Raw genomic sequence first — 24,955 nt, forward strand, 5'->3', positions numbered from 1 at the left:
GTCGTTGGTACCAACATGTATCACGACAACTGGCTGTTCCCCCTCCCCCTCCAGAATGTTCTGCACCCGCGCCGAGACATCCTTGACCCTTGCACCAGGGAGGCAACATACCATCCTGGAGTCTCGGTCGCGACCACAGAAACCCCTATCTATTCCCCTTACAATCGAATCCCCTATTACTATAGCCCTGCCACTCTTTTTCCCTCCCTTCTTTGCAACAGAGCCAGTCATGGTGCCATGAGCCTGGCTGCTGGTGCCTTCCCCCGATGTGTCACCCCCCCCGACAACAGTACCTAAGGCGGTGAACCTGTTGCTAAGGGAGACAACCCCAGGGGATTTCTGCACTACCTTCCTGCCCTGTAGTGTATGTGCCTTTAAGAGCCCCCTGTGTACTGTAATGCCGGTAATGGCCACTCGGGCTATATAAGCCTGTATATTGTGTTGTATCAGTTAGTTCCCCTCCAGACTTTGTTCAGTAAACACCTGTGAAACCAACTCCTGTCTTCAGTGTCTCTATTAACACACGGACACAACAGTGGCGACGAATTGGAAACGGACTTACCTGCAATTCGGCAGCACCTCAAGGACATCGATTCCTCTGGCGTCCAAAGTCGAAGAAAAGCAAGAAAAAGAAAAAGCTGTGGTTTCACCAGCTAGTCGAGCTGGTGGCAGGTACTGCAATAATCCTTCCTGGGCGTCGGGCTGGGGCTCCAGCGGCTGGCTCTGCAGCCAGGCCAAGCAGCGAAGGCGGAGGCAAGCAGTAACAGATGGGGAGGGAGCACTCGGGAGACGGCCGGCGCTGCAAGCAGGTCGGCGTTCAGACCTAGCAGAGAGAGTCCGGCGGGAACGAGTCTGCACCTGTAAATAAAAAAATAAAAAGGGAAACCCGCGGAAAACAGCGTTGTCATCGGCCGCGGGAAGCGCCATATCTTTTCTGCAGAAAAGAAAGAAAAGCGCGGGAAGCGCCATTTTTTTTCCAGGATGCCTAAGTCTGGCAATATTGATGCTTTTGATAACGATATAGAGGATTGGACCACATATGTGGAATGAGTGGAGGTATATTGCACCGCAAATGGAATAGAAAATGAAAAAAAAGCATCAGTACTTCTAAATCTAATGGGTGCAAAGACATACGGGCTGTTACGAAACTTAATCACTCCAGCCAAACCAAAGGACAAGAATTTTAAAGAAATTGTTGATACCCTACAGGAGCACTTAAACTCAACACCGCTGCTGATAGCAGAATGATTCAAATTCTTCAACAGGAATCAACACAGGAATGAAAGTAACGCTGATTACCTCACCGAATTAAGAAAGCTATCAAAGCACTGCCAATTCGGGGCAGGACTAGCAGATTATCTTCGAGACAAATTCGTCTGCGGTCTCCTAAGTGAAGGAACACAGAAAAGGCTGCTTTCTGAGAAAGATTTAACACTGGACAAGGCTTTCAGTATGGCTGTATCATACGAAGCAGCCGCAAGAGGAGCTGCAGAGATACAACAAAAGACACAGGACTTCGGCACCCATGAAATGACACAGGGTTTCGAGAGATGTTATCGCTGCGGCAGATCCACCCATGACCAGAGGGACTGCTGATTCAAGGACAAAGCATGCAGGCAATGCGGAAAGATTGGACACATTGCACGGGTATGCCGATCTGGACAAAAAAAATCCACGGACAGGAAAAGAAAAATCAATAAAGAAAAGTACAGAAAGGTACAAATGTTGACAGACAGTAGCTCCGAAGACCAGAAGAGCGATAGCGACTCCGAAAACAAGAGACTAAGCTGTCTCAAATTACATAATGTAATTGCCAAAGAAGATTACCAGACCATTTGGGTTACCCTCACGATAGCAGGGTCCCCAGTTAAAATGGAGCCAGATACAGGATCAGCTCTGACCGTCATAAATCGACGGGATTACGAGCGGCTATTTCCGCATATACCTTTAAGAGACACATCCATTATCTTGAAAACATATACGGGGCAGAAAGTATACCCCAAAGGAAAAATAAGGGTGCCTGTTGTATACAACGGCAAGGAAATACAAAAGTTGTATTTATACGTTCTACAAGATGGTGGTCCACCGCTGTTGGGACGTGAATGGATCAGGAAAATACGTTTAGACTGGCACTCCATTCAGGCACTGACGGTGACCAGTAAGAAAAAAAACGATGATGACGTCATACCTGAACGATTAAAAGACATCTTGGCCAATGCCAAAGAAGTGTTTCAAGAGAAACTAGGAACCTTGAAAGGCATCACCGCCTCAATAAAAGTGGAAGATGCGGCAATTCCCAAGTTTTTTAAGGCAAGACCGGTGCCATATGCAATTCGTCCAGCAGTCGAGGCAGAGCTAGAGAATTTGGAAAAGGCAGGCGTCTTATCCAAAATAGATTGGAGCGAGTGGGCAACACCCATCGTCCCAGTCATGAAGAAAACGTTGAATAATGATAAATCTGAAGAACAGAGAAAAATTCGCATCTGTGGTGACTTCAAGGTGACTGTAAACCCGGTCCTTCACACGGTACAGTATCCTCTTCCGAGGATAGAAGATATTTTTGCCTCACTATCCGGAGGGAAACGTTTCACCAAAATTGACTTGACACAGGCATATCTACAGATGGAGGTTGAAGAGGCCTCTAAAAAGTATCTCACGATAAACACACACAAAGGCCTGTACCAGTACAATCGACTGGTTTTCGGAGTAGCATCCGCTCCAGCTATCTGGCAAAGAGCTATGGAGCAAGTCCTCCAAGGGATTCCGGGAACTCAATGCTACCTAGACGACATCCTTGTAACAGGAGAAAACGACAACGAGCACCTTGCCAATTTGGAGCAGGTGCTCACTAGGCTGAGAGAACGGGGCCTACGAGCAAATCGCCCCAAGTGCGAATTTTTCCAGAATCAAATATCATATTGTGGCCACATAATTAATAAGGAAGGGTTGCATAAGTCACCTGAAAAAATTGAAGCGGTCATAAAAGCCCCAGCACCTGAAAATGTTTCACAATTAAGGTCGTTCCTGGGATTAATAAATTACTATCATAAATTTTTACCGAACTTATCAACTCTTCTACACCCTCTTAATGAACTGCTACAAACAGGAGTAATTTGGAAATGGAGCGAAGACTGTAAACGTGCCTTCTATAAATGCAAAGACTTAATCATGTCCAAAGAAGTTTTGGCTCATTACAACCCATCACTGCCAATCAGACTGGCGTGCAATGCATCCCCTTACGGCATAGGAGCAGTATTATCGCATAAATTCCCTGATGGCTCGGAACGGCCGATAGCTTTTGCGTCACGCTCATTGAACTCAGCTGAGCGTAACTATGCCCAAATCGACAGGGAAGCACTCAGCCTGGTATGGGGAGTGAAGAAATTCAACCATTACTTACACGGACAAAAATTTACCTTGTTGACTGACCATCAACCCCTCATCTCCATATTCAACCCTAAAAAGGGTGTTCCCATTATGACAGCGCAAAGGCTACAGAGGTGGTCCCTTTTTCTAGGGGCACACCAATATAACATAGAATACAAAGGATCAAAACAGCATGGGAATGCTGACGGTTTATCACGCCTACCGTTGCCAACAGTAGAAGAAGCACCTACCGTAGACCCAGTGGAGATTTTCCACTCTACCATAGTCGAATGTCTACCAGTAACAAATTCTGCAATTGAAAGGGAAACTACAAATGACCCGACTCTCTCACGAGTCTACGATTTAACAGTGAAGGGATGGCCAGCACATGGCGAACCACTGTTGCCAGCATTCTTGCAAAGAAGAGAACAGCTGTCAGTGTGCCGAGGAACCTTGATGTGTGGATCCAGAGTGGTGATTCCACCCAAATTCCAGGATAAAGTGCTAAAGGAGCTTCACGAGGGGCATCTGGGTGGAGTGAAAATGAAGAACCTAGCCAGGGCGTTTGTATGGTGGCCAGGTATCGATGGAGACATCGAAGAAATGACCAAGAGCTGCCTAGGATGCCAGAAGGTCCAAAACGCTCCACCACAAGCCCCTCTACATCCATGGGAGTGGCCCTCATCTCCATGGCAAAGGGTACATATCGACTTTTCTTAATCGCGGTTGATGCACACTCCAAGTGGCCGGAGGTAATAAAGATGTCCTCCACCACCACGGAAAAAACCATCACAGTATTAAGGACCATATTTGCCAGGAATGGGCTGCCTGAACAGATCTGTTCTGATAATGGACCGCAATTTGTGTCCGAAGAATTCAGGAAGTTCTTAAAAAACAATGGGGTTACGCACTACACGTCCACCCCATACCATCCCGCCACCAATGGATTGGCTGAAAGGTTTGTCCAGACCTTCAAGAAGGCCATAAAGGCCATGGGTAATGAAGACATAAAACTTCAGCATAAGGTGGATAACTTCTTGTTTGCACACAGGAATGCAACACATATGGTTACAAACCAAACTCCCGCCATGATGTTCTTCAATAGAAGCCTAAGATGCCGGCTGGATTTGATCAAGCCAAACATCAGAAGGGACGTGGAGAACCGGCAATTTCAAGGCATGAATGAAAGGCCAACTAGAACCTTCCAGACAGGTCAACAAGTTTTGGCCCGGGACTACCGTACCGAGAAATGGCAGCCTGGAACTATCGGCACACGACTAGGACCGCTGATGTATACCGTGGACATCGGAGAAAGCATAATAAGGCGCCATGCTGACCAAATCATAGAGTCATCCGAAAAGGGACAACCTACACCACAACTCTATACGCCTAATGAAGAAGTAGAGATACCCATAGTATCTACCTCCGATCCGGTGATACTGGAACCCGATGAACCCAACACTGGCATTCAAGCCAAATCAGCCTTGCCAAAAGAACCTACTACACCACCAGAAACCACTACACTACCGAGGCGTTATCCGGACCAAGTCAGGAAGCCTCCAGAGAGACTGACTTATAATTGATTAACTGCAGCAATGTGTAGATTATTTTTCTTGTAACATGTAATTAATGATTACTTAAAATATTATGTACTGGTTGGCTAAAAGGGGAGGAATTGTAGTGTATGTGCCTTTAAGAGCCCCCTGTGTACTGTAATGCCGGTAATGGCCACTCGGGCTATATAAGCCTGTATATTGTGTTGTATCAGTTAGTTCCCCTCCAGACTTTGTTCAGTAAACACCTGTGAAACCAACTCCTGCCTTCAGTGTCTCTATTAACACACGGATACAACAATGATGAATCTTTATAAAACACTGGTTCAGCCTCAACTGGAGTATTGTGTCCAATTCTGGGCACCGCACTTTAGGAAGGATGTGAAGGCTTTAGAGAGGGTGCAGAAAAGATTTACAAGAATTATTCCAGGGATGAGGGACTTCAGTTACGTGGCTAGACTAGAGAAGCTGAGGTTGTTCTCCTTAGAGCAGAGAAGGTTTAGAGGTGTTTAACATCATGAGGGGTCTAGACAGAGTAGGTTGAGAGAAATTGTTCCCATTGGCAGAAGGGTCAAAAACCAGAGGACACAAATTTAAGGTGATTGGCAGATTATCCAAAGATGACATGAGGAAAAACTTTTTTACACAGCGAGTGTTTATAATCTGGAATGCACTGCCTGAAAGGGTGGTGGAGGCAGACTCAATCGTGGCTTTCAAAAGGGAATTGGATAAATACCTGAAGGAAAAAAAATTGCAGGGCTACGGGGAAAGGGCGGGAAAGTTGGACGAGCTGAAGTGCTCTTGCAGCGAGCCGGCACGGATTCGACGGGCTGAATGGTCTCCTACTATGCTGTAACCATTCTATGATTCTAACACAAATAAATATTTACACACACACACACTCTAACACACATACACACACACTCTAACACACATATAAACACTAGGGTACAGTAGCATAGTGGTTATGTTACTGGACTAATAATCCAAAGATGTGAGTTCAAATCCCACCACAGCAGCTGAGGAATTTGAATTCAGCATTTAAAAAAAATAAATCTGGAATGAATAGCTGGTATCAGTGAAAGTGACCATGAAGCTGTCAGATTGTCATAAAAACCCACTGGTTCACAAACATCCTTTAGGAAAGGAAACCTGCCCCTTACCTGGTCTGGTCTATATGTGATGCCACTACCACACCAATGTGGTTGGCTCTTAACTACCTCTGAAATGGCTTAGCAAGCCACACAGTTGTAGCAAACCTCTACAAAAAAGGATAAGAAGAATAAAACCAGACTGACCCTCACTAACAGCACCGTGGGAGTACCTTCACCACACAGACTGCAGCGGTTCAAGGCGGCCGCTCACCACCACCTTCTCAAGGGCAACTAGGGATGGGCAATAAATGCTGGCCTTGCCAGCGACACCCACATCCCAAGAATGAATTAAAAAAACACAAACACACACTTGCACAATCGGCTGAAGATTTTAAACAGCTTCAAAGAATACTGTACTCCAATTCCCCACAGCCTTTTACAATCCTCCCACGTGCTCCCTAGATCTTCCACATTCCATTGGTTGATGGCCTGCAGGTTATCTGACTCCCTCAGGGTATGTAAACAAAAGGGAGGTCAAACCCTGCCTGGTACAAGCACAGTAAAGAATGCTGAGCTGCAAGAACTCCAAGCTGAACTTCTAATCCCAGGAGATTGCCACTCTAATGCAAACCACAGCAAGACTTTACACTGAATCAGATAAAATATTAAAAGGGAAGTTAAATCAGTCAAAAAGAAATTTAAAACAGATGCAGCAGATGTAATGCATTTGGACTGTCAAAGGGCCTTCGATAAGGTACGGCATAGTAGACTCATTACTAAGGTCAGAGCATGCGGAGTCAGGGGACAAGTAGCAGAATGGATAACAAGCTGGCTACAAAACAGAAAAGAGAGAGTAGGGGTTAAAGGTAGCTACTGAGACTAGCAAAAAGGGTGGGAAGTGGTGTTCCACAGGGATCAGTGCTGGGACCATTGTTGTTCACAATTTACATTAACGATTTGGACTCGGGAATCGGAAGTACAATTTCTAAATTTGCAGAGGTCACCAAATTGGGGGGGGTGGGGGGTGGTGTAGTTAATACAAAGTAAGAATGTGACAAAATACAAGAAGGCATTCATAAACTTGCAGAATAGGTGTGTAATTGGCAAATGAATTTCAATGTATAGTTAATACAAAGTAAGAATGTGACAAAATACAAGACGACATTAATAAACTTGCAGAATAGGTGTGTAATTGGCAAATGAATTTCAATGTACAGGAAACTTTTTTTTTTATCCGGCACCGACGGGACCGACGTGGTGCCGGTTCATCAAAAATTCCGGATAACCGAAAGCTACAGTAAAAGATACGGAGAGCTGAGAGCTCCGTATAAAGCAACAGGTTCAGAACAATGGCCACAAGTTCCAAGTGTCTCTGTAGCTTAGCAACAGCTGCAGCCACACCCTTGCACAGCAACAGATCGAGGAAGGCAAGTACAATATGAAGTAAAACTTACCTGAACCTACTCCTGAATTTTGCCGGTTAACCGAGATTTCCGGTTTTTTAGATGCCAGTAAATCGCAAGTTTCCTGTAGGTAAGTGTGAGGTGGTGCATTTTGGTTGGCAGAATAAGGAAGCCAAACACTACTTAGAAAATAAGAGTGTAGAGGAGCAAAGGGATCTAGGGGTATAGATACACAAATCACTAAAAGTAGTGACGTAGGTTAATAAGGCCTTAAAAATGCAAAGCACTGGGGTTCATTTCTAATTTGAAAAGCAGGGAAGTCAAGTTAAACTTGTATAGAACCTTGGTTAGATCACACTTTACTGTGAACAGGTCTGGTCTCCATATTATAAAAAGGGTATAGAGGCATTGGAGAAGGTACAAAAAAGATTCACAAGGATGGTACCAGAACTGAGAGGTTATAACCATCAGGAAAGGCTGCACAAGCTGGGGCTCTCTTCTCTAGACAGGAGAAGATTGAGGGGTGACCTGAGAGAGGTCTTTAAGATAATAAAAGTGTTTGATAGGGTAGACACAGAGAAAATGTTTCCACTTGTGGGGAAGACCAAAACTAGGGGCCATCAATGTAAGATCGTCACTAATAAACACAAAAGGGAATTTAGGAGAAACTTCTTTACCCAAAGAGTGGTAAGAATGTGGAACGCCCTACCACAAGGAGTCATTGAGGCAAATGGGAGAGTTAATGTACCGGAGGGAAGGGCTTCTATGGGACTGTTAATGTACCAGAGGGTGGGGCTTCAATGGGAGAGTTAATGTACCAGAGGGAGGGGCTTCAATGGGAGGGTTAATGTACCAGAGGGAGGGGCTTCAATGGGAGGGTTAATGTACCAGAGGGAGGGGCATCTATGGGAGGGTTAATTTACCAGAGGGTGGGGCTTCAATGGGAGAGTTAATGTACCAGAGGGAGGGGCTTCGATGGGAGAGTTAATGTACCGCAGGGAGGGGCTTCGATGGAGAGTTAATGTACCAAAGGGAGGGGCTTCAATGGGAGAGTTAATGTACCAGAGGGAGGGGCTTCAATGGGAGTGTTAATGTACCAGAGGGAGGGGCTTTGATGGGAGAGTTAATGTACCAGAGGGAGGGGCTTCAATGGGAGAGTTAATGTACCAGAGGGTGGGGCTTCTATGGGAGTGTTAATGTACCAGAGGGTGGGGCTTCAATGGGAGAGTTAATGTACCAGAGGGAGGGGCTTCAATGGGAGAGTTAATGTACCAGAGGGAGGGGCTTCAATGGGAGGGTTAATGTACCAGAGGGAGGGGCTTCAATGGGAGAGTTAATGTACCAGAGGGAGGGGCTTCAATGGGAGGGTTAATGTACCAGAGGGAGGGGCTTCAATGGGAGAGTTAATGTACCAGAGGGAGGGGCTTCGATGGGAGTGTTAATGTACCAGAGGGAGGGGCTTCTATGGGAGTGTTAATGTACCAGAGGGAGGGGCTTCAATGGGAGAGTTAATGTACCAGAGGGAGGGGCTTCGATGGGAGGGTTAATGTACCAGAGGGAGGGGCTTCAATGGAGAGTTAATGTACCAGAGGGAGGGGCTTCGATGGGAGTGTTAATGTACCAGAGGGAGGGGCTTCGATGGGAGTGTTAATGTACCAGAGGGAGGGGCTTCGATGGGAGAGTTAATGTACCAGAGGGAGGGGCTTCGATGGGAGGGTTAATGTACCAGAGGGAGGGGCTTCGATGGGAGTGTTAATGTACCAGAGGGAGGGGCTTCGATAGGCTGATTGTCTTATTATCCTGGATCTGTCTTACGTTGTCATGGTATCAGAGTGGGACAGTCCAGTTCTTCTTGCCAGCGTGCCAACAGAGCTGACTGGTAGCAGCAGTGTTTTGCAATTTCTCTGACAGCTCGTTGCATCTCTGCCCTTCTGACCACCCAACACCTATGTCCATTGCTGACAGCCTCTGACCATTTCTGTCCTTTGCTGCCCAGCCCTAACCGTCTATGCCCAACCCTGGCTGTCTCTGTCCATTTCTGCCCTTCCCTTCCAAGAAGTCAGCTCCTGGGTACGATTGGAGGGGTGGAGTAGCCCTCCTTTTTACCGGTAGAAACATAGAAACATGGAAGATAGGAGCAGGAGTAGGCCATTCGGCCCCTCGAGCCTGCTCCGCCATTCAATGAGATCATGGCTGATCATCCAAAATCAGTACCCTGTCCCTGCCTTCTCCCCATAACCCTTGCTCCCTTTAGCCTTAAGAAATATATCTAACTCCTTCTTGAATATATTTAATGAATTGGCCTCCACTGCCTTCTGTGGTAGAGAATTCCACAGGTTCACCACTCTCTGGGTGAAGTAATTCCTCCTCATCTCTGTCCTAAATGGCTTACCCCTTATCCTTAGACTGTGACCCCTGGTTCTGGACTCCCCGGCCATCGGGAACATCCTTCCTGCATCTAGTCTGTCTAGTCCTGTTAGAATTTTATAAGTTTCAATGAGATCCCCTCGCATTCATCTAAACTCCAGCGAGTACAAGCCCAATCGACCCAATCTCTCCTCATACGTCATTCCTGCCATCCCAGGTATCAGTCTGGTGAATCTTCGCTGCACTCCCTCCATGGCAAGAACATCCTTCCTCAGATAAGGTGACCAAAACTGCTCACAATACTCAAGGTGTGGTCTCACCAAGGCCCTGTACAACTGCAGCAAGACATCATTGTTCCTGTACTCGAACCCTCTCGCTATGAAGGCCAACATACCATTTGCCTTCTTAACCGCCTGCTGCCCTTCAGCGACTGGTGCACAAGGACACCCAGGTCTCGTTGCACTTCCCCTTCTCCCAATCTATTGCCGTTCAGATAATAATCTGCCTTCCTGTTTTTGCCACCAAAGTGGATAACCTCGCATTTATCCACATTATATTGCATCTGCCATGCTTCTGCCCAATCACTCAACCTGTCCAAATCATACCGGAGTTTCTCGGCATCCTCCTCACGGCACACACGCCCACCCAGCTTTGTGACATCTGCAAACTTGGAGATATTACATCTAGTTCCCTCATCTAGATCATTTATATATATTGTGAATAGCTGGGGTCCTAGCACCGATCCCTGCGGTACCCCACTAGTCACTCTCTGCCACTCGGAAAAAGACCCATTTATTCCAACTCTTTGCTTCCTGTCTGCCAACCAGTTCTCTATCCAAGTCAGTATCTTGCCCCCAATCCCATGTGCCTTAACTTTACACGCTATCTCTTATGCGGGACCTTATCAAAAGCCTTCTGAAAGTCCAAATACACCACATCCACTGGTTCTCCCTTATCTATTCTACCAGTTACATCCTCAAAAAATTCCAGTAGATTAGTCAAGCACGATTTACCTTTTGTAAATCCATGTTGACTTTGTCCGATCCTGTCACTGTTTTTCAAGTGCTCTGCTATTACATCTTTTATAATGGACTCTAGCATTTTCCCCACTACCGATATCAGGCTTACCGGTCTATAATTCCCCGTTTTCTCTCTACCACCTTTTTTGAATAGTGGGGTAACATTAGCTAACCTCCAATCCATGGGAACTGTTCCAGAGTCTACTGAATTTTGGAAGATGACCAGCAATGCATCTACTATTTCTAGGGCCACTTCCTTAAGTACCCTAGGATGTAGATTATCAGGCCCTGGGGATTTATCGGCCTTCAATCCCTTCAATTTCCCAAACACCATTTCCCTACAAATACTGATTTCTTGCAGTTCCTCCCTCTCGTTAGACCCTATGTTCCCGACATCTCTGGGAGGTTATTTGTGTCCTCCTTTGTGAAGACAGAACCAAAGTATGTATTTAATTGGTAAACCATTTCTTTGTTCCCCATTATAAATTCCCCTGATTCTGACTGCAAGGGACCTACACTTAACTTCACCAATCTTTTTCTCTTCACATATATCTAAAAAAGCTTTTACAGTCAGTTTTTATGTTCCCTGCAAGCTTACTCTCATAATCTATTTCCCCCTCTTAATTAATCCCTTTGTCCTCCTTTGCTGAATCCTAAACTGCTCCCAATCCTCAGGTTTACTGCATTTTCTGGCCAATTTATATGTCCTCTCCTTGGATCTTATGCTAACCCTAATTTCCCTTGTTAGCCACGGTTGAGTCACCTTTTTTGTTTTATTTTTATGCCATATAGGGATGAACAAATTCTGTAGTTCATCCATGCGATCTTTGAATGTTTGCCATTGCCTATCCACCGTCAACCCTTTGAGTAACATACCCCAATCAATCCTACCCAACTCGCGCCTCATACCATCGTTGTTCCCTTTATTTAAATTCAGGACCCTAGTCTGTGAGTCAACTACTTCACTCTCCATCTTAATGAAGAATTCTATCATATTATGATCGCTCCGCCCCGAGGGGCCTCGCACAACAAGATTGCTAATTAATCCTCTCTCATTACATAATACCCAGTCTAAGATGGCCTGATCTCTAGTTGGTTCCTCGACATATTGGTCCAGGAGGCCATCCCGTATACACTCCAGGAATTCCTCCACCACAGTATTGTTACTAATTTGGTTAGCCCAATCTATATGTAGATTAAAGTCACCCATGATAACTGCTGTGCCCTTATTGCACGCGTCTCTAATTTCCCGTTTAATGCCATCCCCAACCTCCGCATTACTGTTTGAAGGTCTGTATACCACTCCCACTAATGTTTTCTGCCCCCTGGTATTTCTCAGTTCTACCCATACAGATTCCACATCATCAGAACAAATATCCTTCCTTTCAATTGTGTTAATCCCCTCTTTAGCAGCAATGCTACCCCACCTCCTTTTCCTTTTTGCCTATCTTTCCTGAATATTGACTACCTCTGGATGTTGAGTTCCCAGCCTTGGTCACCCTGGAGCCATGTTTCCGTAATCCCAATCATATCATATCCGTTTACCTCTATTTGCACAGCTAATTCATCCACCTTATTACGAATGCTCCTCGCATTAAGACACAAGGCCTTCAGGCTTGTTTTTTTAACACTCTTACACCTTTTAGAATTATTATTTACTGTGGCCATGTTTGATTTAAACCCTTGATTTCTCTGACTGCCATCTTTGTATTTCTCCTTCCTGTCTTGTGATGGGAATACAACGCCTTTCCCCAACATCACATTGTTAACACAAAATGCATCTGATGGCGAGCGTACATCATGGCAGCCCCCAATGCCATGGCAAGGTAAATTACGCATTTCCGCCTTGCTCAGAGATCACACTGCCGAGGTGCCATCCATCATACCCTTCGGAGGTAGAGCCAACCCGAACTGAGAAATGGGCTGACTGTTGGCGATGGACAGGATTTATTGGCACCAGTTGCCGAGTGGTTCAGCCAGCCTGTACAGGCTAGCAGAATGATTATGCATCAGTAAGAACCTCTCCAGCCACTGGAGCTATCATTGGAAATTAAGTCAACTTGCAAAATGCAGTCAAGAAAAAAATAAGCACAGGCCAGAACAAGAGTACGAAAGGGGTGAGGACAACCATTAGGCTCATCAAGCCAGTCTCACTCAGTTGATGCTGCAATTTCGCACACCGTTCCCCCACCCTGCAGTGTCCTGAAATGTGTTATGACTCATTGCAGTCATAACTAACTGGCAACTTACCCCGTATAACCGGCAATATCCTCTCAGAAACTTGTACGGCGCCCTTTTAAAGGGCTCTGATGACTGCACACATCTCAGCGAAAAGAGATACTTCCTACCCATGGATTTCATAGGACAACCTTCAGTCCTACCACCCCTATCTATCTCAAATAACCTATGCAAACAGACTCAGTCCAATCCTTTCATTGTGATTAAAACTTCAATCACACTCTCTGTCAGTCTGCGTTGCTCCAAAGTAAATAACTTTCAGTGCCTACCCTCATCACTAAGTACTAACATTTGATACCATGCTGGTTTCTCTCCTTTGCACCCTCCCCAGAACCTCGACACCAAAACTGGGCACAACACTCCCAGAGCAGACGTACCAGAGCCTCATCGAGCTCTTCATTTTGTACTCAATGATAACAGTACACGCGAAATGCTGTCTGCTTTCCCGACAGGCCCCCTTCACACTGCTGAGTATCAGAAGCAAGATAAAACTTCCAAAAAAAAATACTAAACCTAATAAAGCAGGCAGCCAGCCATTTCCCACTCCCCTGGGTGGCAGATTCAAGACAGGGCCGTTGTATCATTTCCAGAATCTGGACGATTTATATTGTGGGCTAATTTCCACAACTGCAATGAGACAGAAACAGTCGGAAGCTGACTTCTGACAAACCTTGTGTGTGAGACCAGCATGTGGGGAGTGTTTTGGTCTCATTGCACTTCTGTATTGTTGCGATATTTATTCTGTATTCCACTCCTGCCATATTATTCCAAACATTTCTCACTCTGAGTTTGGATGACGATCTGTTCTGAATTTCTTTGTCATAAATGTAAGTGTCTCCCCTCTGCTGGTTGAATTTTACAGTAATATTCTGGGTTCTCTTCTCTATCTCATTAATAGTTCACTTCCCCGAGTGAGGTTTTCCCCAAAACCCCTTCTCTCCAGACTGTGGACCCTGATCTTTTCTAACCTTCCTTCATACCCATCCCCTTTTACACTGCAGCACCGCCATAGGAAAGAGAGTGGCCCAAAATTTGCTGTCAAAATGACGGTGAGGCGAATGCAGCTCATTGTTATTGATGTGCAAGTGCCAAAGCAACTAAAGCTAAGGGGCAGATATGCGGTTAAACGTGGGTGTCCAAAAGTAGCTGTCTCAGGTGCGCCACTCCTCTGTTAGCTTTGCAAACATTTTGGGCCGGATTTTCCGATCCCTACGGGTGTGTACGCGCCCGTAGGGGCCTCAAGTGCCGGTTTCAGGCATACGAAGCGCATGCGCTAAAAACCAGCACTTCCGATCTGTCAATAATCCTCTTGACAGATTGGACGCCTGCCCTGGAGAAGGGCCTCTGTGGGTGGAGAGTTCCGCTTTCTACACAACCTCCACTCGCTGAAAACCTTTAAAAATCTTAAGCCTGGTAAATGCAGGCGTAAGGCCTGCTTTTACCAGCATAAGAGTTTTAAAAAATAAAATGTTTTCACTCATTTATAATTTTAATTAAAATACTTTTAAAAAAGGTAAATTTATTTTTAGCCCTGTAAAAATCTTTAATTATTTTTTTTTAAAGTTACATTTGTTTAAAATATTTAATTTAATATAATTTTAACTAATTTTAAATATGTGATTTAAAAAAAATTTATTTAATGTTTAACTATGTTTTCAAATGTGCTCCCCATTCATACGTTTGACAGATCTGTGCGGAGAGACCTGTCAAAAGTGTGAAGGAGGATTCCCTTCTTTGATTGGTTCCCCATGGCCCACGTGCTCCCAGGGACGCTTGCGAACCGCTTGCACCCCTGGGATACCTGGGCCTCTGCGCATTTTGTAGTGGGGAGGCCCAGAATAGGAGGTCTCGGGACCTACGGAGCCAGCAGGTAAGTGCATAGACTTTTTCCGATCGGAGGCATCTGCACACAGGAAGCCTCCGATCGGAAATTCAGGGCCAATTATCTCTCTGTCTGCCTCACCATTGAAATGTATTGAATGGCATGAAGTTGCTGTATTTGCGCGGTAGATCCGAACTAAACATGCTACAGAAAGTGAAGTCTTGTCTATCCAGCCTAAGTACCCTTATAACAATGTGATAAATGTTAATTACTGCCAATCAACCTCTCTGGCAATGAAAATTAACTATTTACAAGTGTGGAATCTCATTCCTTCGGGTTTTCATTGTTGTCGATTTTAAAAACGTCAAATTAAATGAATGTTTTTACTTTTCCTTTGTCTCTTCTTGTTCTCTCTTAATCCAATCTTTCTTTCCCTCTCTTTATTTCCCTTTCTGTACCTGATTTAACATTGACTTTGCCCACTCTAATGTACACTTCCTTCTTGGTCCCTGCGCTGTAAATTTGTGTCAATCCTTCAATCTGATTGGTTAAGGAGATACGCTGTTACTTGCCCTGTTCATTCAGGTCCCAGATGCCCTGTTTCCCTCACTGCGCCGTTATCAGCTCGCACCTTCAGTGACTTACCATGTAAAAACCTAAACGTGCAAGGGCAAGTTTAACTAATGGCAAACACTATTAGAAGCCCTGCTACAGCAAATTATGGACCAGTATAATTACAGCGTGACAACTTTAAATATACAGTTCCCATTATAAATGTGGGCACTGGAATTAACAATACATAAAAACTAGGACAGAATGTCTGATTTAAAAAACCCTGATCCAGTTATCTCCTGGTCTCTAACCCCACTTCACTTAAAGACTACACTTGGTTTTAATTCCCTGTATGCAACAAGAGCTCAACCAATGCTTCCTATATTTAAACCAATTTCTTAGCCAGTCCCATGTTCTATTCTAGATTTCTGAGGCTCTCTGTTTAATTCAGACTCTGTCACACAGAACTTTAGTCAAAAATTTTCTGAAAGTCTAAAATAACCCAGTGCATCTATGTACGTACAGAGATTTACAGCCGGGTTTAAAGCAAAAAGGAGAGTTGGCTGATCAACGAGACACACCTCTCTTTAAGTCCTACAAAGTGAAGCGATTGCTCTGAAGCCAGTGAAACCGGCAGCAAACCCACACCAGCACAATCCCATCAGCCGCAGCCCACCCCATCCCCACTCCTCCAGTGAAACCGGCAGCAGGCCCACACCAGCACAATCCCATCAGCCGCAGCCCACCCCATCCCCACTCCTCCAGTGAAACCGGCAGCAGGCCCACACCAGCACAATCCCATCAGCCGCAGCACACCCCACCCCATCCCCACTCCTCCAGTGAAACCGGAAGCAGGCCCACACCAGCACAATTTCACCATCCTCTCCCCACCCCATCCCCACTCCTCCAGAGCAACCAGCAGCAGAGCCACACCAGCACAATCCCATCAGCCCCTCTAGTCAAACCAGCAGCAGGGCCAAACCAGCAGAATGTTTTAGCTATTGCCGTTCCCTGTCTGGCTCGCACCTACAGTGCTGCAGTATTTAAACAACAACTATGGTGTAACACCAGGGTCCAGTACTGGTGGGCATAAGTCTGTCACTGTAGAACACTGGGGGACAGTACTGGTGAGCACAGGTCTGTCACTGTAGAACACTGGGGGACAGTACTGGTGGGTACAGGTCTGTCACCTTAGAACACTGGGGGACAGTACTGGTGGGCACAGGTCTGTCACTGTAGAACACTGGCGGACAGTACTGGTGGGTACAGGTCTGTCACTGTATAACACTGGGGGGGGACAGTATTGGTGGGTACAGGTCTGTCACTGTATAACACTGGGGGACAGTATTGGTGGGTACAGGTCTGTCACTGTATAACACTGGGGGACAGTATTGGTGGGTACAGGTCTGTCACTATATCACTGGGGGACAGTATTGGTGGGTACAGGTCTGTCACTGTATAACACTGGGGGACAGTATTGGTGGTTTCAGGTCCGTCACTGTATAACACTGGGGGACAGTATTGGTGGGTACAGGTCTGTCACTGTATCACTGGGGGACAGTATTGGTGGGTACAGGTCTGTCACTGTATAACACTGGGAGACAGTATTGGTGGGTACAGGTCTGTCACTGTATCACTGGGGTGCAGTACTGGTAGATGCACACTGTCACTGGATTAGACTGACACACACACACACACTGACGCTCGCACTCAGACTCACTCTCGCTCGCACTCAGACCGACTCTCGCTCGCACGCTCAGACCGACTCTCGCTCAGACCGACTCTCGCTCGCACGCTCAGGCCGACTCTCGCTCGCACGCTCAGGCCGACTCTCGCTCGCACGCTCAGGCCGACTCTCGCTCGCACTCAGGCCGACGCTCGCTCGCACTCAGGCCGACTCTCGCTCGCACTCAGACCGACTCTCGCTCGCACTCAGACCGACTCTCGCTCGCACTCAGACCGACTCTCGCTCGCACTCAGACCGACTCTCGCTCGCACTCAGACCGACTCTCGCTCGCACTCAGACCGACTCTCGCTCGCACTCAGACCGACTCTCGCTCGCACTCAGACCGACTCTCGCTCGCACTCAGACCGACTCTCGCTCGCACTCAGACCGACTCTCGCTCGCACTCAGACCGACTCTCGCTCGCACTCAGACCGACTCTCGCTCGCACTCAGACCGACTCTCGCTCGCACTCAGACCGACTCTCGCTCGCACTCAGACCGACTCTCGCTCGCACTCAGACCGACTCTCGCTCGCACTCAGACCGACTCTCGCTCGCACTCAGACCGACTCTCGCTCGCACTCAGACCGACTCTCGCTCGCACTCAGACCGACTCTCGCTCGCACTCAGACCGACTCTCGCTCGCACTCAGACCGACTCTCGCTCGCACTCAGACCGACTCTCGCTCGCACTCAGACCGACTCTCGCTCGCACTCAGACCGACTCTCGCTCGCACTCAGACCGACTCTCGCTCGCACTCAGACCGACTCTCGCTCGCACTCAGACCGACTCTCGCTCGCACTCAGACCGACTCTCGCTCGCACTCAGACCGACTCTCGCTCGCACTCAGACCGACTCTCGCTCGCACTCAGACCGACTCTCGCTCGCACTCAGACCGACTCTCGCTCGCACTCAGACCGACTCTCGCTCGCACTCAGACCGACTCTCGCTCGCACTCAGACCGACTCTCGCTCGCACTCAGACCGACTCTCGCTCGCACTCAGACCGACTCTCGCTCGCACTCAGACCGACTCTCGCTCGCACTCAGACCGACTCTCGCTCGCACTCAGACCGACTCTCGCTCGCACTCAGACCGACTCTCGCTCGCACTCAGACCGACTCTCGCTCGCACTCAGACCGACTCTCGCTCGCACTCAGACCGACTCTCGCTCGCACTCAGACCGACTCTCGCTCGCACTCAGACCGACTCTCGCTCGCACTCAGACCGACTCTCGCTCGCACTCAGACCGACTCTCGCTCGCACTCAGACCGACTCTCGCTCGCACTCAGACCGACTCTCGCTCGCACTCAGACCGACTCTCGCTCGCACTCAGACCGACTCTCGCTCGCACTCAGACCGACTCTCGCTCGCACTCAGACCGACTCTCGCTCGCACTCAGACCGACTCTCGCTCGCACTCAGACCGACTCTCGCTCGCACTCAGACCGACTCTCGCTCGCACTCAGACCGACTCTCGCTCGCACTCAGACCGACTCTCGCTCGCACTCAGACCGACTCTCGCTCGCACTCAGACCGACTCTCGCTCGCACTCAGACCGACTCTCGCTCGCACTCAGACCGACTCTCGCTCGCACTCAGACCGACTCTCGCTCGCACTCAGACCGACTCTCGCTCGCACTCAGACCGACTCTCGCTCGCACTCAGACCGACTCTCGCTCGCACTCAGACCGACTCTCGCTCGCACTCAGACCGACTCTCGCTCGCACTCAGACCGACTCTCGCTCGCACTCAGACCGACTCTCGCTCGCACTCAGACCGACTCTCGCTCGCACTCAGACCGACTCTCGCTCGCACTCAGACCGACTCTCGCTCGCACTCAGACCGACTCTCGCTCGCACTCAGACCGACTCTCGCTCGCACTCAGACCGACTCTCGCTCGCACTCAGACCGACTCTCGCTCGCACTCAGACCGACTCTCGCTCGCACTCAGACCGACTCTCGCTCGCACTCAGACCGACTCTCGCTCGCACTCAGACCGACTCTCGCTCGCACTCAGACCGACTCTCGCTCGCACTCAGACCGACTCTCGCTCGCACTCAGACCGACTCTCGCTCGCACTCAGACCGACTCTCGCTCGCACTCAGACCGACTCTCGCTCGCACTCAGACCGACTCTCGCTCGCACTCAGACCGACTCTCGCTCGCACTCAGACCGACTCTCGCTCGCACTCAGACCGACTCTCGCTCGCACTCAGACCGACTCTCGCTCGCACTCAGACCGACTCTCGCTCGCACTCAGACCGACTCTCGCTCGCACTCAGACCGACTCTCGCTCGCACTCAGACCGACTCTCGCTCGCACTCAGACCGACTCTCGCTCGCACTCAGACCGACTCTCGCTCGCACTCAGACCGACTCTCGCTCGCACTCAGACCGACTCTCGCTCGCACTCAGACCGACTCTCGCTCGCACTCAGACCGACTCTCGCTCGCACTCAGACCGACTCTCGCTCGCACTCAGACCGACTCTCGCTCGCACTCAGACCGACTCTCGCTCGCACTCAGACCGACTCTCGCTCGCACTCAGACCGACTCTCGCTCGCACTCAGACCGACTCTCGCTCGCACTCAGACCGACTCTCGCTCGCACTCAGACCGACTCTCGCTCGCACTCAGACCGACTCTCGCTCGCACTCAGACCGACTCTCGCTCGCACTCAGACCGACTCTCGCTCGCACTCAGACCGACTCTCGCTCGCACTCAGACCGACTCTCGCTCGCACTCAGACCGACTCTCGCTCGCACTCAGACCGACTCTCGCTCGCACTCAGACCGACTCTCGCTCGCACTCAGACCGACTCTCGCTCGCACTCAGACCGACTCTCGCTCGCACTCAGACCGACTCTCGCTCGCACTCAGACCGACTCTCGCTCGCACTCAGACCGACTCTCGCTCGCACTCAGACCGACTCTCGCTCGCACTCAGACCGACTCTCGCTCGCACTCAGACCGACTCTCGCTCGCACTCAGACCGACTCTCGCTCGCACTCAGACCGACTCTCGCTCGCACTCAGACCGACTCTCGCTCGCACTCAGACCGACTCTCGCTCGCACTCAGACCGACTCTCGCTCGCACTCAGACCGACTCTCGCTCGCACTCAGACCGACTCTCGCTCGCACTCAGACCGACTCTCGCTCGCACTCAGACCGACTCTCGCTCGCACTCAGACCGACTCTCGCTCGCACTCAGACCGACTCTCGCTCGCACTCAGACCGACTCTCGCTCGCACTCAGACCGACTCTCGCTCGCACTCAGACCGACTCTCGCTCGCACTCAGACCGACTCTCGCTCGCACTCAGACCGACTCTCGCTCGCACTCAGACCGACTCTCGCTCGCACTCAGACCGACTCTCGCTCGCACTCAGACCGACTCTCGCTCGCACTCAGACCGACTCTCGCTCGCACTCAGACCGACTCTCGCTCGCACTCAGACCGACTCTCGCTCGCACTCAGACCGACTCTCGCTCGCACTCAGACCGACTCTCGCTCGCACTCAGACCGACTCTCGCTCGCACTCAGACCGACTCTCGCTCGCACTCAGACCGACTCTCGCTCGCACTCAGACTGACTCTCGCTCACACTGACTCTCATTGACTCTCTCATACACACTCACTGACCCTCACGCACACACTCTCTCTATCACTCACACTGACTCACTCACAGTCACACTCTGAATCTCCCTCAATCACTCTCACACTCATACGCTGACTCACACTCACACTGACTCTCTCCCATACGTACTCACACACGTACTCACTCTCACACACACACACTCTGACTCTCACAAACGCTGACTCACTCACACACACTGACTCTCTCACACACACTGACTCACTCACACACTGACTCTCGCACACACAGACTCACTCACACACTGACTCTCGCACACACTGACTCACTCACACACTGACTCACTCTCTCTCTCACACACACTCAGTCTCACACTGACTCACTATCTCACTGACACTGAATCTCTCACACAGTGACTCACACTGACTCTCACACTGACTCCCACACACATACTCGCTCACATACTGACTCAGTCTCATACACTGACTCAGACACACACTGACTCTCGCACACACTGACTCTCTCTCTCACACTCACATTGACTCTCACTCTCACACACTCACTGACTCTCGCACTGACTCTCTCTCACTCACACTGACTCTCTCTCTCTCACACTCACACTGACTCTCTCTCTCACACTCACATTGACTCTCACTCTCACTCACACTCACTGTCTCTCACACTCTCTCTCTCACTCACTGACTCTCACTCACTGACACTGACTCACACTCACACACTGACCCTCTCTCACGCTCACACACTGGCTCTCACACTGACTCTCACTCACTCACTCTCACACACACTAACTCACTCTCACTCACTCTGACTCTCTCACACTCACACTGACTCTCTCGCACTGACTCTCGCTCGCACTGACTCTCGCTCACACTCGCACTGACTCTCACTCACTCACTCTCTCACACTCACTGACTCTCTCACACTCACACTCGCTGACTGACTCTCACTCCGACTCCCCCTCGCAGACTGACTCTCACTCCGACTCCCCCTCGCACTCACTCCGACTCCCCCTCGCACTCACTCCGACTCCCCCTCGCACTCACTCCGACTCCCCCTCGCACTGACTCGCTCGCAGACGCACTGACTCGCTCGCACTTACACTCTCACATTGACTCTCACTCACACTGACTCTCACACACTCACACTGACTCTCACACTCACTCTCACACTGACTCTCTCGCAGTCACACTTACACTGACTCTCTCACACTCACTGACACACACACACTCTCTCTCACACTGACTCTCACTCATACTCACACTGATTCTCTCTCACTCACACTGACTCTCTCACACACACACTTAAACTGACTCTCACTCAAACTGACTCTCACACACTTACACTGACTCTCTCACACACACACTCACTCACTCTGACACTCACTGACTCTCGCACACACTGACTCTCAACATTCACAGACTCTCCCTCACTCTCACTGACTCGCTCTCACACTCAGACACACTCTCACACTCACACTGACTCACTCACTGATTCTCACTCACTCGCTCACACTCACTCTCACGCACTCACACTGACTCTGACTCTCTCTCACACACACTCACTCACTCTCTCACACACTGACTCGCTAACACTCACACTGACTCGCTCACACTATCACATTGATCCCTCACACTGACTATCTCACACTGACACTGACTATCTCACACTCACTGACTCTATCACACTCACTCTGGCTCACACATACACACTGACTCTCACACTCATTCTCTCACACTCACTCGCTCACACAGTCACACTGATCCCTCACACTGACTCTCTCTCTCTCAGACTCTCATACACTCACTGACTATCGCACTCACACTGACTCTGGTTCTCACACACTCACACTGACTCTCACTCACTCAATTCAATTCAATTCAATTCAAATCGCTTTATTGGCATGATAAGGTACATCTTATGTTGCCAAAGCATCAAAATACATTTATGGTTGAACACATAAACGCAGTTCTATTCATACAGTGTATAAACAGGTATATCCCCGAGTGTATAAATATACATTTGCATTATTTATATATACTCTTTTCTTAGGTTTACTGGTTGTCCCTCTGTTCATGGCAAGCTGTAACATAGTGTGCCGCCAGTGCTACACAGCTTCTCTCCTCCCCCAGTAGGTATGGGAGTTTTTGGTTGTCATTCAGATTTCTGAATTCAGGGCATAATTGTGAGAATTTTTGGTAGAAATTCTCCCTGATGCCCTGATATTTTCCACAGGCTGTGAGGAAGTGCATCTCTGTCTCCACTACTCCCTGACTACAGTGAGAGCATATCCCGTCCTCTCTTGGCAGCCTGGTCTGCCTGTGTCTGCCTTTTTCGATCGCTAGGCTATGTTCGCTAAGTCTGTACCTTGTCAAGGTTTTTCTCAGTTTGTTATCCTTTCACTCACACACACTCACTCACTCTCACACTGACTCTCACTCACACTGACTCTCACTCACACACACACTCAATTCAATTCAATTCAAATCAAATCGCTTTATTGGCATGACAAGGTACATCTTATGTTGCCAAAGCATCGAAAAACATTCATGGTTTTACACAAAAATACAGATCTATCCATACAGTGTACAAACAGATATATCCCTGAGTGTATAAATATACATTCATATAATTTGTATATACTCTTTGTATACACTCACACAGACTCTCTCTCACACACTCACTCACACAGACTCTCTCTCACACTGACTCTCACACACACTCTCTCTCGCTCACTGATTCTCACACTCACTCTCTCTCGCTCACTGATTCACTCTCACACTCACTCTCTCTCGCTCACTGATTCACTCTCACACTCACTCTCTCTCGCTCACTGATTCTCTCACACTCACTCTCTCTCACACTGACTCTCTCTCACTCACTCACACCGTAGTACATTCCCACAACGCCCCGAACCACCATCGGGGCCTCACCTCTCTCCGATGTCCGGCCGCCTCGCCTCTCCGGGACTCGCTGATCATCCGCCCGGCTCCACAACACGGCCCAACTGGGGCCGAGACAGACCACAACACACCGAGAGCAGCGGGAAACGCGTTTCGAAATCGGGAGAGACAGACAGAGAGAGAGAAAGAGACACAGGGAGAGAGTGAGACAGACAGACAGAGAGAGAGAAAGAGACACAGGGAGAGAGTGAGACAGAGAGAGAGAGAGACAGACAGAGAAAGAGACACATAGAGAAAGACAGAGAGAGAGAAACAGACTGAGAGAGAAAGAAAGACAGGGAGAGAGCGAGAAAAAGAGACAGAGAGAAAGGCAGAGAGACACCGAGAGAGAGAGAGACACAGAGTGAGACAGAGAGAGACCGGGAGAGAGACCTACAGAATGTTGGAAAACTGTACTTTTTGTTATGTAAGCTTTGGCAATATGGTTCCCTGTAAACTTTCATGCCAATAAAGCATTTGAATTGAATTGAATTGAGAAAGAGACAGGGAGATACAGAGAGAGAGGGAGAGAGAAAGAGACAGAGACAGAGAGAAAGAGACAGAGAGCGGGACAGGGAAAGAGACATGGAGAGAGAGAGAGAGAGAGAGAGACACAGACAGACAGAGGGAGAGAGAGAGAAAGAAAAAGAGACAGAGAGACAGCGAAAGAGACACGTGGAGAGGGAGAGACAATGAGAGAGACACAGAGAGAGAGACAGAGAGTGAGACAGCGACAGAGAGAAAGAGACACATGGAGAGAGAGAGACAGTGAGTGTCTATTACAGCATCAGGGAGCTTCAGCATAGCAGTGAATGCACTAAAAGAAAAAGCCTGAAGAGCCCTATATGCAATAAAAAGAAAATTCTACAACATCCAAATCCCAATCAAAATCTGGCTCAAAATATTTGACAGCATAATCCTGCCCATTGCACTGTACGGTAGTGAAGTATGGGGCCCGCTAAATCACCAAAGCTACACTAAATGGGAAAAACACACAATAGAAGCCCTACATGCAGAATTCTGCCGAAGCATCCTTCGCACCCAAAGAAAAACGCCAACAAATGCATGCAGAGCCGAACTAGGCAGATACCCACTGATAATAAACATCCAAAAACGAGCACTAAACTTCCTAAATCACCTCAAATCTAGCTCCCCAGACACCCTTCATTTCAAAGCCTTTCAGACCCAAGAGCTAAACCCAGAAAAGAGTCCCCTGAGTCAGCTGCTACTGAAACTAAGTACTCAGCCGGACCCTGACCAGCCCCAGACCAACAC

At 48.7% G+C, this 24,955-nt stretch overlaps 1 protein-coding gene across 1 annotated transcript in view; it reads right to left on the bottom strand.

Moving 5' to 3' along the window:
* The window catches only part of LOC147120076 (alsin-like), a 152,903-nt gene extending 129,058 nt beyond the window's left edge, over window positions 1-23,845 (bottom strand). Inside the window, 1 exon segment of the mRNA XM_085985617.1 lies at window positions 23,672-23,845. The gene's annotated coding sequence lies outside the window, so the exon portion shown is untranslated.
* Between the last annotated feature and the right edge of the window lie 1,110 nt (window positions 23,846-24,955).

The sequence above is a fragment of the Somniosus microcephalus genome, chromosome 4 (genome assembly GCF_052327205.1).
Source record: "Somniosus microcephalus isolate GS21.2 chromosome 4, FLI_Smic_1.0, whole genome shotgun sequence".
Taxonomy (NCBI): Eukaryota; Metazoa; Chordata; class Chondrichthyes; order Squaliformes; family Somniosidae; genus Somniosus; species Somniosus microcephalus.